General features: G+C 51.2%; 1 protein-coding gene across 1 annotated transcript in view; it reads right to left on the reverse strand.

Moving 5' to 3' along the window:
* Ppargc1a (PPARG coactivator 1 alpha) overlaps nucleotides 1–3,102 on the reverse strand; it is a 615,371-nt gene extending 612,269 nt beyond the window's left edge. The window contains exon 1 of the mRNA XM_063240656.1: nucleotides 3,013–3,102. The gene's annotated coding sequence lies outside the window, so the exon portion shown is untranslated. The remainder of the gene's footprint in view (nucleotides 1–3,012) is intronic.
* Nucleotides 3,103–13,515: the final 10,413 nt, after the last annotated feature.

Genomic DNA, 13,515 nt, shown 5'->3' on the forward strand with positions numbered 1-13,515 from the left:
TCATGTCCCCAAAACGGTGATGGTGGCTGCTCTGGAGCCCACAAAGCCTGGTGAGACACCCTGCTGGGGCTGCATTTACTATCAAATAGTGAAGCCTCAGTAACATTCGACGGCACCTTCTCCTAAGGATGTACATCTCATTGGACTCTCTACTTTATCTTAAAGTTCAGACCACACCATCAGAAGCACAAATCAGTATTTCAAATAATCTCCCTTTCCCCACCGTACAATCCCACTGCACTGAGAGAAGCTCTCTGCCCAATACCAGCCTGAGAGCTAATCATCCTCCATACAGCAGCGCCAGCTGTTTTATCAGAAATTCTTTCGATTTTCTTAGCAACACAAGTCTCCCTTTCTAGAAGAAAGATGTTGCTTTTTGGGGAAATGCTTTGCCAAATCAAGTTAAACTAACTTTACCCGAAGAAACTAATAGTTTTTCCTCTACGAAAACACCTACCACCACCACTACCCTGTTCTGTCTTTCCTCTACTCCAAACCTGCCCGCACCCCCTCCCTCTCGCCCACCTCCTCTGGTATCCAAGGAGTTGGCACGTGATCGCCTGTCTTGCAAACTGGGCCGCGGCCCCCGCTTTTAAATGCTCTTAAAGGACTTGCTTCCTAGCTCATTAAAGATGCTGGGAAACCTCCCGTCGCCGTAAAGCGGTATCGCTGCGCGCCTCCTTACGCCGCGTCTCCTTTCTCTTCCTTGGGTGAATATATAAAAAGTGGGTGAGTTTCGCGGCCCCGAGATGCAGGTCGCTGGCACGCGCCTGTAAACTTATCCTAACGCATCTGCCTCCGGGACTGGGGGCGCGGCGCTGCCGAAGAATCCTGAACACCGGCAGGGCTGGCGCTGGGTGTGTGGTTCAAGCCTTTCGTACCCGCCTCGGTCCTCAAAGGCGAGCTGGGGTTGGTTTCTGAGTCATACACACACACACACACACACACACACACACACACACACACACGATCAAGCGCACGGACGCCCACTCCTGGAGAGCTGGAGTTTGCCAAGCTGGAGGGGTCGTTGGCTGTTGGCAATGCTGGGTGGGCGCGGGAAAGCGTGGGGACCATACAGAGCCCACCAGGCTGGGCACAGTGGCCTGGAGAGAGCCTCCAGCGACCGCCATGGGCAGGCGGGGCGTCTCTGGCCCCACTCGCGTGCCTGCAGGGTCCCCAACTCCAGCGCCAGCCGATCATCTCGGTAGCTCTGCAAGTTTCCACTCGCAGCGGGGTCTGCCCTCTCCCGGCTGCCTCACCGCGAACCCCCTCGTCGCATGCTCGGGCTGCCACCTCACCCCGAAGGGGGCTCTGGGCTCGGCGATGGGCCAGTGTGATTTCTGGGGACGCCCCCAGGCGCGGCGGCGGCCCGGCGGTCTGGTCAGAGCTCGCCGCCGCCTCCCGTGGCTGCTGCCGCGGCGGCGGGAGCCTCTCCAAGGCTCCCCGGCAGCCTTATGTATTATTCACTCCGGTGGCCTCGGAGCTTTCTGGAGAGCCCACGCCGGAGAGACGAGCCCTTCACCTGGCAACTACTAGTTGGATGATTTGTTTCTTGGAAACTTGGGGTGATAAGGGGGCGGCAGAGCACATTTTCGGTTGTTTCGCTTTAGGGCTTTGGCTTTTTATGCCCCCACCGCACCCCCCGCCCCGCCGCGAGCTCGCAGGAGCGCGCTGCGCCCTGGGCCCGGGAGGGAGCGCGCGAGCGCCGGCGAGCGCGGCGGGCAGCTCCGCGAGCGGCCGAGGTTGGCGGGCGGGCTCGGGAGAGCAGCGCCGCGATGGCCAGGCGAGCGGGGCGGAACCGAGCCCGGGTCCTCGGCACCCCACCCCGCGGACCGCTCCTCCCGGCGCACGCTCCACGGGGCCGGGAATCCCCGGTGCCCGCAGTTGCTGTGTCGTTTCCCCATTGCTCCTCCACCTGGCCTCTGGCCCCAACTTTCCCCAGCCCCGGGCGCGCGCGCGCACACATACACACACATACACACACACACACACACACACACACACACACACGCACACACACACACACACCTTCTTCCCTTGGACCCCAGCGCCACTTCCCCGTGTAGTTTGGAGATGACAGATGCCTGTAGACTTTCACCAAACAAGCGGTGGGGGCAGCATACTACAACAGTTATTTAATTAAAAGGCATTTTTCCTCTAATTCTCGCTCTGCTCCCAGAATAGCTTTTTCACCCCCCTAGACCCTGAGCACATGCCTCTCTTTCCAGGTTACTCGTGGCCCCGCTGACACCCATCGCCTTCCACGCCCTCCCTTTCTGGCATGTGCCCCCAACACCCCCCTCCCCGTCACACCGACACGCACACCTACAGGCCGGCGGCGGGGAGCGTCAGCCGGACTGCATTGCACAGTCATCAAAGTTAAGTGTGTGTGTTTGTGGGGTGCTCGTGCGCGCCGGGGAGGCGCGGGGTCAGGAGGAGCGCAGCCTCCGCTCCCCCGCCCCCTCATCCCCACCTCCGCGGGTCAGGGGACGCCTCTACTTGAGATTGCAGCCATTTTAAGGAAAGAGGTGGCTCCGGGCCCGGGGGGAGTGGGCAGGACAGCACGTCTCGGGGGGCGGGGGTCTCGCGGCTCCGCAGCCCCTCGGCGCAAGTGGAGGGCTGGCAGGCGCCGGGCGCACAGGGGCGCGGCGCCCGCGGCGACTTCGGGAAGGTTGCGCTCGAGTTCCCTGGTTTTGCCTGGAGTTGTTCGGGGTAACGCGCCAGCTCCTGCCTCTTCCTCGGGTTCCCGCTGGGCTGGGAGGTGGTGGGGGGAGGTGTCGATGGCAGAATGGGCTCGGGAGGGACGCGACAGACCCTGGAGACTGGAGAGCTGGCATGGGGGGGAAGGGGGACACCTCCACTCGCCGGTTGGCGCTGACCCAGACAGTGCGACCCACTTGGCCCCCCATCCTCCCCACCCCCTCCCGAGCCTCTGCCTCCCCGCCGAGTGCCAAGTGAGCCCGCGGCGGGGGGCGCGGGGACGACGCCGCCCGGCCCCGAGCCACCCCTTACCTGGTTGGAAGGGGTTTCCCAGGAGGAGCCGTAGTTGTAAAAGAAGGAAGAGAAGACGGTGTCTTCCGACAGCCCGCAGCCCGCCATGCTCTGGATGCAAATAAAACGAGGAAAGAAAAAAAAAGCACACACTCACACAAAAGCAACCCAAAATGTTCAAAATCAAATTAAACCAATAAGCCAAGAATATATTCTCTCGCAAAATAAAGCAAAGGAGGGGGAAGGGAATGGCCAAGGGAACGGAAACTCTCGCGGCGCTCCCTCTCCGGGCAGCAGGGATGCTCGGCTGCCTCCGCCGCCGCTGCCGCCTCCTCGAGACGGTACCTAGAGAGGTTCGTCCTGACTTGGGCAGCCGCCGCCGCCGCCTGTGCCGGCTGCGTGTGTGCGCGCGTGTGTGTGCGTGTGCGTGTGTGTGGTGTGTGCGCGCAGAGCGTGCGAGCGAGCGAGCGAGAGACCGCAGGGGAGGCGAGAGGGCGAGAGAATGAGCGAGCCGGGATGGAGGGCGCAAAGGCAGAGCGGGCGGCGGGCGTGTGCGCGCGGGGTGCGTGTGGGTGTGCGTGTGTGTGCGCGCGTGTGTGTGTCTGTGTGTGTATGTGCGCGCGCGCTCGCGCGTGTGGCTGGGTGTGCGTCTGTTTGGGGAGCTCACCGGAGAGCCGGGCCCGTCACGTGGGCTCCCTGACTCCGCCGGCTGCCGGGGACAGCCTGTACTACAGCCCCGGCCACTAAATCAGCCCCCGCGGCCAGCCGGAGCTCCGCGCCGTCCCCGCCCGGCTGTGCGCGCCCGAGGCGGCAGGGGGCGCGGGTGCGGCCTCGGGCAGGTGTGTGGGTGGGTGGAGAGGCGACCGCCAAAGCCCGGGGACCGGAAAGAAGAGTGCTGGGGAGACACCCAGGACCCCCGCCGCGCCCCGCACCCTCCACGCAAGCCTGCTCCCACCTCGTTGGAGGATTTTTTAATTTTAATTCCGAAAAATTGCTTCTCCGTGCAGAGCCCTTTTCCAGCCACGGGGAAATTATTTTCACACAGTTGCTATGCCTCGATTTTCTCTTTCCCTGTACCCCTAGGTCCCCGGGCGCGCGCGCGCGCGCACACACACACACACACACACACACAGCCGCCTCCTCCCATCCCAAATGCAAACCCACTTCCTTTTGCCGGTTGCTGTACTTCACTAAGTCAATGCTACATCAAACTAGGCTAGGCTGACAGGACTAGAAAGTGGATTTAGGGGACAATACTGCCCCAGCAGGAAGAAGGGCTCCAGTTGGTGTTCTGTTGATTTAACAGTTTAAAAACGAAAACGGATTTTGTAGCTTCTGCACTAAAACTCAGGCCTCTTGGCCACAGTTCTTACAGGGCACTCTTAAGTCCTTTATATGTTATAAAAATGTAAATGGATATAATTTCCTCCCTGTTCCCCCACCCCGCGCGCCATGGTATTTCAGGACCAAACCTTTCTCTCAATTTTAGTAATTGAATAGCTAAAAGGTATTCTTTACTTGCTTGCACTCTTTATGTAGATATTTATAGAAAATAAAATTCAAGTGTTTGAATCCTCACAGGGAAATTTGAAACAGTCTCCTATAGACAGTTTCATGTTGTTACCTTTCTGAATTTTTTTTTTGTCAAATGCTGCCCATTTTTATTCAAACCAATTTTGTTTTTCCAAGAGTTCACACTTCCTCTTGCAAGTTCCCCACTTAAGGTCGAATTCCTCTGTGAAATAAATATTTCCACAGCAACCCAGTGACGTCACGAACATGAGCTCTTGATTTCAGCAGGGAAATAAAGCAAGAAGACAGAATCCCTCTAGAAAGGACTTTTTTTTTTTTTTTTTTTTTTTTGGCAATAGAAAGGCTTTCGAGTTTTTGAGCAGACACTTAGAAATCATATCCAATTTCTGGCTAAATACCTGCTTTCATTTTCTGAGATTGACTTATTTTTCAGGGGTGTGTCAAAAAGACCTTTTAAACAAAATATGTCAACATCCTAGGGTTGGTTGGTTGTTTTTTGTTTCAGGGCAAAACAGTGTCACAAATCAGTAGTCCCTAAATCTCACTAGCCACTAGAGATTTATAAGGAGGGAAAGGATTTTTTTCTTTAAAAAATTGTGTTGGGGAGCACAATGAGAAATGAGAAGCAGTCTACTTAAATAATGCTGACTGACTAGGCTTCAAAAATACAATAGTTTAAAAAAGCATGAGACCCACAGAAAATCCACTCAGTTATCCAAATTAGTTCTCACGGGTAGAGGGTAGAAGGGCTTCTCTGCTTTCCTTCCCTCTATTGTTTCTTGGGCCTCCTTGCTGGAGAAAGAGAGGGGCGTGTGTCATGTTGCCCCCTTTCAATCTGAACTTCTACCCCTCTAAACATTAAATGTAAATGAACCAGAAAATCTAAAATTAGGCCAAAGAGCTGGGGTGTCTCGGGCTTTCTGTCTAAACACAGACTTTCCGATAACATTTGTACAGAGAACTTTTGAAATTCACAGTTTAGCAGTGCATCCTACATGTACATTAGCCCAATTTAATATTTTGTTCCTGCAGCCACTGGTTTCCTCCACAATTTCACTCACCCAGCCTTCTATTCCACACCACTGGAAGTCACATCTATCTCTATTATCCCCTCAGCTATTGGTTGAATGAATAGACTTATTTGTCACAAAAATCCTGCGAGAATCAGGTCTCTCTATCCTCATGTTACAGAAATGGAAATAGGCTCAGAGATGCTAAGTAACCTGCCTCGAGTCAATCAGCTACACAGTGGTAGAAACTGAACCCACACCCCGCAGCCCCCCCTGCTTTTCAAATCCAAGTAGAGCTATGCCTGTCACCCCACTGCTTTTAGAGGACCGTTTCACACAACCACATTATCACAGTGGAGCCAGAGGCACCAACCCCCTTGTTGTTCCAAACTGATGACAAGCATACATTTGTCCTGGGCCCAGTTAGGACCCTATTTATTTTACTGAGACTTGATGAAAGACCCCCAAACTCCTCCTTTTGTCTACAGCTAGAAAGTGGCATCCCTGGGTCTTGAACCAAAACTTTTGGCTCATGACTTCTCTTTCTCTGAAACTTAGTCTTTCTCCTGGATAAAACCACAAGAAAATGAGCACATTGGTCCACAGAGCAGGCCCAGGGCCTGCACAGGCATCCAGGGAGGTAGAGGCAGGAAGTGGTGAAGAAAATTTCCACTGGTGCCCAGGGGAACACTCACCAAAGTGAAGCCTGGCCTTTGGCCATGACGTTGGGCTCCCCTGAAATCCTCAGCACTGTCTTTTAAAACAGAAGATCCCCAAAGAAGGCCTACTATGGAGGTTTCAGATACAGTGTCCCCTTTCCTCTTCTGCTCGCCCCTCCCTGGGGCAGCTCTGCCACCCCGAAAGAATCCTGGCTTCCCAGGTCACTCGTTCACCTGGCATGCACACATGCCACAGAAACATAAAGATTTGTTTGCTAGTTCCCAGCAACATAAAAACAAGCCGTCCTCTGCTCTACCCTACTGGGGCCCAGAGCAGATGGAGACTGCCCCTGGGGAAGCAGAGGGAGCCGCAGCCTCATTGAGAAAAGATCTCTCCAGCCACCTTGCCAGTGCCTCACTGTGCCTTATGCAGATGTCTGAAGACAGAAACTCAAAACAGAAAGCTTTCAACTTTCAAACCCACCATGGCTGGTTCTCCCCAGATAAACCAAACTTTCTTCTGCATGGATTCCTGGGCCATATTAGCAAGACACAATTTGCCACACTAAAAACATGTGATTTGTTCAATGAATATCATTCCATTAATGAGGAACCCGTCTTTATTCAGAAACACTTTTCTCCCAAGGAGTAAGTTTTGCATTAACCCCGTATTGGAAATTGGTTCCCAGTCCAGACGATGCCAGGGTGGTTTCCTGGTTTATAAATGAGATGCATTAATGCTCTTGTACCACCAGGGTGTCATTTAGAGACTGGCTGCTCTGCTCTGCAGGTGCGAGGGGCTAAATTGTTGGAGACAGGGATAAAAAATGATCCATTTTGGCTAAAACTGCAGATGGGAAGCAGATGTAGCATACCAAGGAAGTAGATTTCATTTGGTCTCCTTCCTTTATTAGGATAACGTCCACTAATCTGTCTTTTTTTTTTTTAGTCCTCTGAATACACGCATGTTAACTCCAGGCAAAGTGAAAACCAATATTATTCCTGCCTTCAAGAAGTTTACAGTCTCAACAAATGTCTTTTGGTTGGGTTCTTTTATTTTTTAGCTTCCAATTTTTATTTGTGATCATTTAAATATTTACATGCTTTCATCAAAATTATGATTACCCCAGGGAAGCGTTAAAATTGAGAAGTAGTGAGAAATAGAAGACTCAGGCAGGCAGAGGGGATGGCGAGACAAAAGAGGAAGATGTCTTGTTAAAAGGGCAGGAAAAGAGACACCGCGGTTGGAGTGGAAAGGCTCTAAGGCAGAGATGAGCCTCAAAAGAGCCCTGAGAATAAGAGTGGCCAACATATGTTGAATGGTTAGGATGGGTTAGGGGTTGAAGGGTTTGCCCCGTGGGGATCCTACATTGGAGTTTAATCCCCACTCTGAGGCATTATGAGGGTGGGACCTGAATCTGACTACAGTGTTAGAGGAGGGCTCATGGGGGTGATTTGGATGCACGATGCTTGCATATGGGAGCCTTTGTAAGAACAGGGAGAGAAGCCAGAAGAGACACAAACCCATGATGCTCTGCGCTACCAGGGGACTCCGCAAGCTAGAAGCCTGTCATTACTAGATGTGACCTGTCAGTGCTGGACCTTCAGAACCACAAACCCAAAGCAGCCTCTTTTCATGAAGAGGCTGGTGTGCAATTTATGACAGGGAAATGGGCAGCAGAGCCTCTGTGACCCAAGCATTAGCGCATTTAATTTCCCACAAACCTGATGGAGTGGTCACCATAACATTTCCAGCTTTCCCAGGAGAATACCATGGAAGAAAACGGAGCAGAGGATCATCTGCTGCTTTTACCCAGCTAACTCCAGTGCCCACTCCCCAGAACAACCTTCCGTGCTTCCTTTGAGAAACACATCTCATGCCTCCATGATGTGGTCCTGCTCTTTTGCTCCAAAACTCTACAGGTGCCCCAAACTGAGCAGATGCATCTCTGCCTCAGATTTTAAATGGAATCATAGGGACTGAGTCCCCTGGTAATGCAAAACATCACGTGGTCAGTGACAGGGAGCACAGGTATGTGCCTCTTCTGATCTCTCTCCCTGTTCTTATAAAGCTCTCCATAACCAACCATAATGTGCTTATCTAATCTGAATCACCTTCATAAGCCCCCCTTCTAACACCATAGTTGAATCGAGTTCCACGCCTTCTTAGAACAAAGCTGGGAAAATAAGAGCCTCTAGCTCTCCAAGCCAGGTTAACCCCATGAGAATGAATCCAATTGCTTGAGAATGAAGCCAGACCAAAGGAAAGAGCCTGCAAGGAAGCATTACAAATGCCATTCATAGCTTTGAAGCAGCTGGATCCAGCCCAACCTGAAGTTACACACCTCCCTATACTTTCCAGATGTAAAAGCCAATAAATTCCTCTTTCATTATAAGCCAGTTGGAGCTGAATTCATAGAAATTGAATTACTTGGCCAGGATCACATATCTAATGAGTGTGGAGTAATATTCAGTCCACATAGCCTTACTTCCATCACTGGGGTCCACATTTTCACCCACCATGCTCTGTGATGGTGATTAGCGTCTAGGGCAAGACAAAGCTCAGAGTCAGCAGCTGCCAATTTGCTTGAAGGATAATAAACCAAGGCGTATCTCACCTTTATGGGAATTGTTCATTCCATCAAATCATTAACAGTGTGGCCGTATCTTTATCCCTTGAAGAAAAGCTGGAGTGCAGGTAACAGAAAACAATTTAAAACAGGGAATTAAGACTGAACTTTTTGTCCTTTCGCTGATGAGCCAGCCAGGAGAAATTTATGGACAGCCTCAGTGTTAGCCAGGACTCTAGGTTACAAGTGACAAATACCCAACTCTGTTGGCTGAGGCAGTAACCGTGAGACTTGAATGGCTGAGCTAACTGAAAAGTCCTGGGCTGCTGAATAGGGCTGCTTTCCACAAGGCTGATGCAAATCTCAACACAGTTCCTTGGCTTTGCTTACCTTTGGGTTGATCATCTCATTCTCAGTTGCACAGAGAATCTCCAGTAGTACCTGGCTCGCCCCCACCCCAGGTGAGAGTTGCAAATTCTAAGCCATTGGCTCAGGTAGGGTCATCACTTGTGGTCATCACTCGTCTCCCTAGGGATGATGGGAGCTCAGAGGATGCAGTGTCCTGACTCGCCAAGTCTGAGTCACACACCACCCCTGGTCTAGAGGCAGAATCAGCACCACCCTAGCAAATGAGCTAAGACTGAAGAGGACGTGGATCTCCAGAGGACACTGAGGCACAATGTGTGTTTCTAGTTCCAAAAGAAAGATGCTCAGATATCAGCAAGCCAAGTGACAGTTGTCTGCCTCACACCTGTTCTGTGTGCCTTCCAGGGTTCCTGTCCCATCTCTCAGGAACTCGTGCTATATTACCCACAAAGGGTATGTCCAATAATAAATGAAGTAACAGGTGTACATATTCCTATTTGCAGGCAACAAAATTCACTCCAGGTGTTTGAAGCAGAAAATCTTGGATGATTCCTGGGACGGCCAGGGATTTGGGTTTGGATGCTACAGATAAGAACAAAGATGCCTAGAAGAAAAGCTGCATGATGCCCAAGGCTGGACATCAGAAATTCTGCCACTCTCCACCCTTCAAGGAAAGGAAACCTTGTTGCCTGCTTGCCAGAGCACTGGCTTTCCCAAACTTAGTAGCCATGATACATTATCCACTTTTGTCTATTAGTCTAGAGAAACTGGGTTTTCTTGAAGGCATCTCAGTCACATGACTGTACCTGCAAAGAAGTCTGGGAAATGTAGTTTTTAGCTTTCTGGGCTCTAAGTATCAAAGGGTTAAATGGGGGTGTTGCAAAGAATACCGAGTATGTTCATTTGCACTGTCTACCATCGAGCAGACTGCAACAATGGAGAAGAAATGAAGGCTGGACTCGAGAGCTGATCATCTGTCACTGGTGGTCTGACTTAACTCTGACATGCAAAATGAGAGGACCTAGATGTGGGGAGGGGTCAGACACCCATAGAAGCCTCACCTGTACTATACTTGAAAGTTCTGGTGGACATTTGAAGACAGATGATAACAAGCTGTAGTTGTCCATAAGAAGGAAAACAGGAGGAAATCTGGACCATGATGAAGGAACTGTCCTGACACCTCCCTCCCATTCCATGTCTATGCCCGAGGTCTCTGCTTAAATAGTTCCAGCCAGTGAGCCCAGAAGAAGCACTGTCTCAAGCCAGCCCAACCTGAAGCTAGATCAGACCCCTTCCCCTCTTGCCACAGCTTCACATAGAGTCCTGGTAGGCTTTTCTGCATCCAAGCTTACCCTCTGCCATGTTCCTCATGCTGCAAACAGCATGAACTTTCAAAGCACAAATCTACTTGTGACTTCCCTTCAGTGGTCTCTAAGTATCACAGGGTTAAGTAGGACGGTGCTGCTCCTTGGACCAAAACCCAGATCCTTCAAATAACCCTGACCAAGTCCTCCGCTCTAGATACTGCCACCCACCTCAGATCCAGCATGACGTCCCTTAACTTGGGGAGTGGAGGTTCATAAGGACTCCCAAGGTCCCTCATAATCAGACTCCTGCTGCATAGTCCTCTGGGCATCTCTCAAGGGACTTTCTTCTCTTCGTCTCCTGGAAGCCTCCTCACCCACACGGGCCTCAGCGCCAGTGCTGCAATCCCAGGAGATTCCAGGCTCTTCCACATGTGCATACCCTTCCCACCCCATCCTCCTACCCATCCTGCCTGGAAGACACTTTCTGAAGATCTGTCTTGGAAACCACCGCTTTGGGCATGGTCCCAGAGGAAGTTCCTGCTTCTGTTTATGTTATTTCCCACGAGCTAGTTTAATGTTTCTTGCTTTCCCTCACCTAGCTCAGGACCTGCTCAATAAAAGTTGACTAAAAAGACTAAATAAACTTCAAAAAGAAAAAGAAGAGAGAGAAAGGGGAAAAAAAAAAAAGCAATCCCCCTACACAGAGCACAGCAATAAAGAAAATGTGTTCTACTACCACCTTGAGACCTCAATTAATGTGCTTTTCTCCTCATGAGTCCTTGCTTCAGACAAACAGAATCTGACAGGCTGAATTAAATCATTTATCTTCTAGTTCTCTTCCTTGGCTCTAACACGAGTGAAAAAGCCCTGATATTTCATAAGGAAGTAGGAAAAGCAGGACCTAAGGCCCAGTACCTGCGCCATCTGGTTGGGCAGACACAGAAGAAGATGTTTGCTCCTTATGCTTCTTTTATCCTACAGAATTAAACATGAAATCACCGTATTCAATCATTTTATTTTCTCGTGTATCCCTAAGGAGCCTCAGTGTGTGCGCGTGTGTGCATGTGTGTGCGTGTGTGTGCGTGTGCGTGTGTGTGTGCAGAAACCAACCATGTTATTCAACTTATACCTAACCACAGCTGTGAATTTCAAGGTGCAAACAGCCTTAGCAACAAAAAGTCCAGTCTCAAATCCATAAAACTTCTACTAAATGTTCCATTCCAGTTCCTTCTTGCACGTTAATGCCTTTTGATCTAGAGTGACCTATGGGCTTCCAATCCTGAGTCAGCAAGGAAACAAAGCCCATTTCTACCCAGCCCTGTAGAACTAAATACCTAGATGGAGTTTTCCGCGCTTCCCCTGTCTGAGCCACACAAGCCCTGTGTCATTCCATCACCATGTATAAACGCCCACGGTCCGGGGAATCTACTTCTGCTGCTGTGCTAGAACCTTAAATCAGGCCACCCTGCATCACAGCTGAGCAAACCTCAGAGGCCCCCAGCTACGAGGCCCACAGTATTTATTTTTCTTAAATAACAAAAACATCCTATTTGCAGTCTACCACTTGGAGAGGGATAACGTAGATCTCAACACTCCGTAGATAATCCCCACGTCAGGCCCAGGGGTTTAAAAATCTTTTCCTTTAAACCTTTCTCCCAGAGCTGCAGAGGAATCACTAAAGAAAGTGGTCTGGGCACTGCTGCACCTCGCTTCTGCTGAGAGGTAGAGGGTGAGACCTCCGTGAGAGCTCCGTGAGAGCGCAGCAGGGCCAGGAGAGGGAAAGAAGGTGGGAGGCCTCCCCACTAGCCAGGCAACGGGCTGCAGAGACAGACGGGGACATGCCCTGTGGCCAGTGGCTGGCCAGGAAATCACCCAGGGCCTTTCCTCAGTGCAGTGCTGGCTAGGTAGACCTGGACTTGGGATTCCACATTTTCTAACAAGCTCCAGGGGGATGCTACCGCTGAGGCCTGCGGTCATGATTCAAGGGAGGAGACTGTGGACCTGGGGCTCCCGGTCAGAGCAGCCAGGTGAGGGTCTGCGTCCGTGAAGCGGGCCCTGTTGGGCACATTACTTGACTCTCTGGGTCGGGATTGTTTATCTGCACAGTAACCATGATGGTGATGGTACCTGTCACACACGTCTGCCCTGAGGATTAACTTGAGGAGCGCACAAGAGCGGCTTAGCGGGATGCCTGGGAGGATCAGCGTTGCTTATTGCTCCTGGCTCTGGACACCTCTTGTCCCAAAGTGTGTCCCTGTTGACAGAATGAGACCAGAGCCTCCTCCTCCCCAACGCCCCACCCGCAGGGAGGCAGGCCTTGCCCATTTCTGTTATTTATTTTTAACATTTAGACTTTCTCACTGAGCAAAGTAATCAGTGTTTGAGGAAAGAAAGAAAGGAAGAGAGGAAAGGAGATAAAGACAAGATAAGAGAGGAAGTAAAAACAGAGCGAAATTAGCAAATATGTCTGCCCAGAGACCGTGCGTGATTTTTCTCTGTGCACCGAGACCTGGGCAATGGCCTGATACCCTCCCTGCCTTCTGTGATCACGTGTTCCCTGGTGACATCACAGGAGTGACAGGTACACGGTAGTAACAGCTCGTCTCTGACCATCTGTGGTTAAGGCATCAGTTTCCTTGACACTTCCACTAGAACCCATGTCACCCCTGCTTTGTAACTGAAGAAACTGAGGTGCAGAATCTGGTACCTGGGGCATTGGGGCTGGAAACCAGGCAGCTCGGAGGCACAGCTCCTGCCTTGGGTCTCCATGCTCTGCGCCCTCCATGGAGTCAGCAGACACGCTGCGGCTTTAAGTCTGCTTTTGCCCGCATACCATGTCACAAAGTCTGTCCCTCCCGTGCCATACTTTTGCAGAGCATTTTTGGTGGTTGCGTAGTATTCATTGCCTTCTGTTATATCCATTTTACAGACAAGAAAAGTGAGGCTGAGATGCTCAATATGAGTAAGTAGAATAAGCAGGAATGGCCTGTGGATCTCCATGCTGCCAGCTGCCAGCAGGCTCCTACGATAAGAGGCACAGATCACCCACTACACACACGTGGGGCATCTTCTGGGCTCT

Source organism: Cavia porcellus, unplaced genomic scaffold, assembly GCF_034190915.1.
Source record: "Cavia porcellus strain 051 isolate PalLab524CR breed Dunkin Hartley unplaced genomic scaffold, mCavPor4.1 scaffold_30, whole genome shotgun sequence".
Taxonomy (NCBI): Eukaryota; Metazoa; Chordata; class Mammalia; order Rodentia; family Caviidae; genus Cavia; species Cavia porcellus.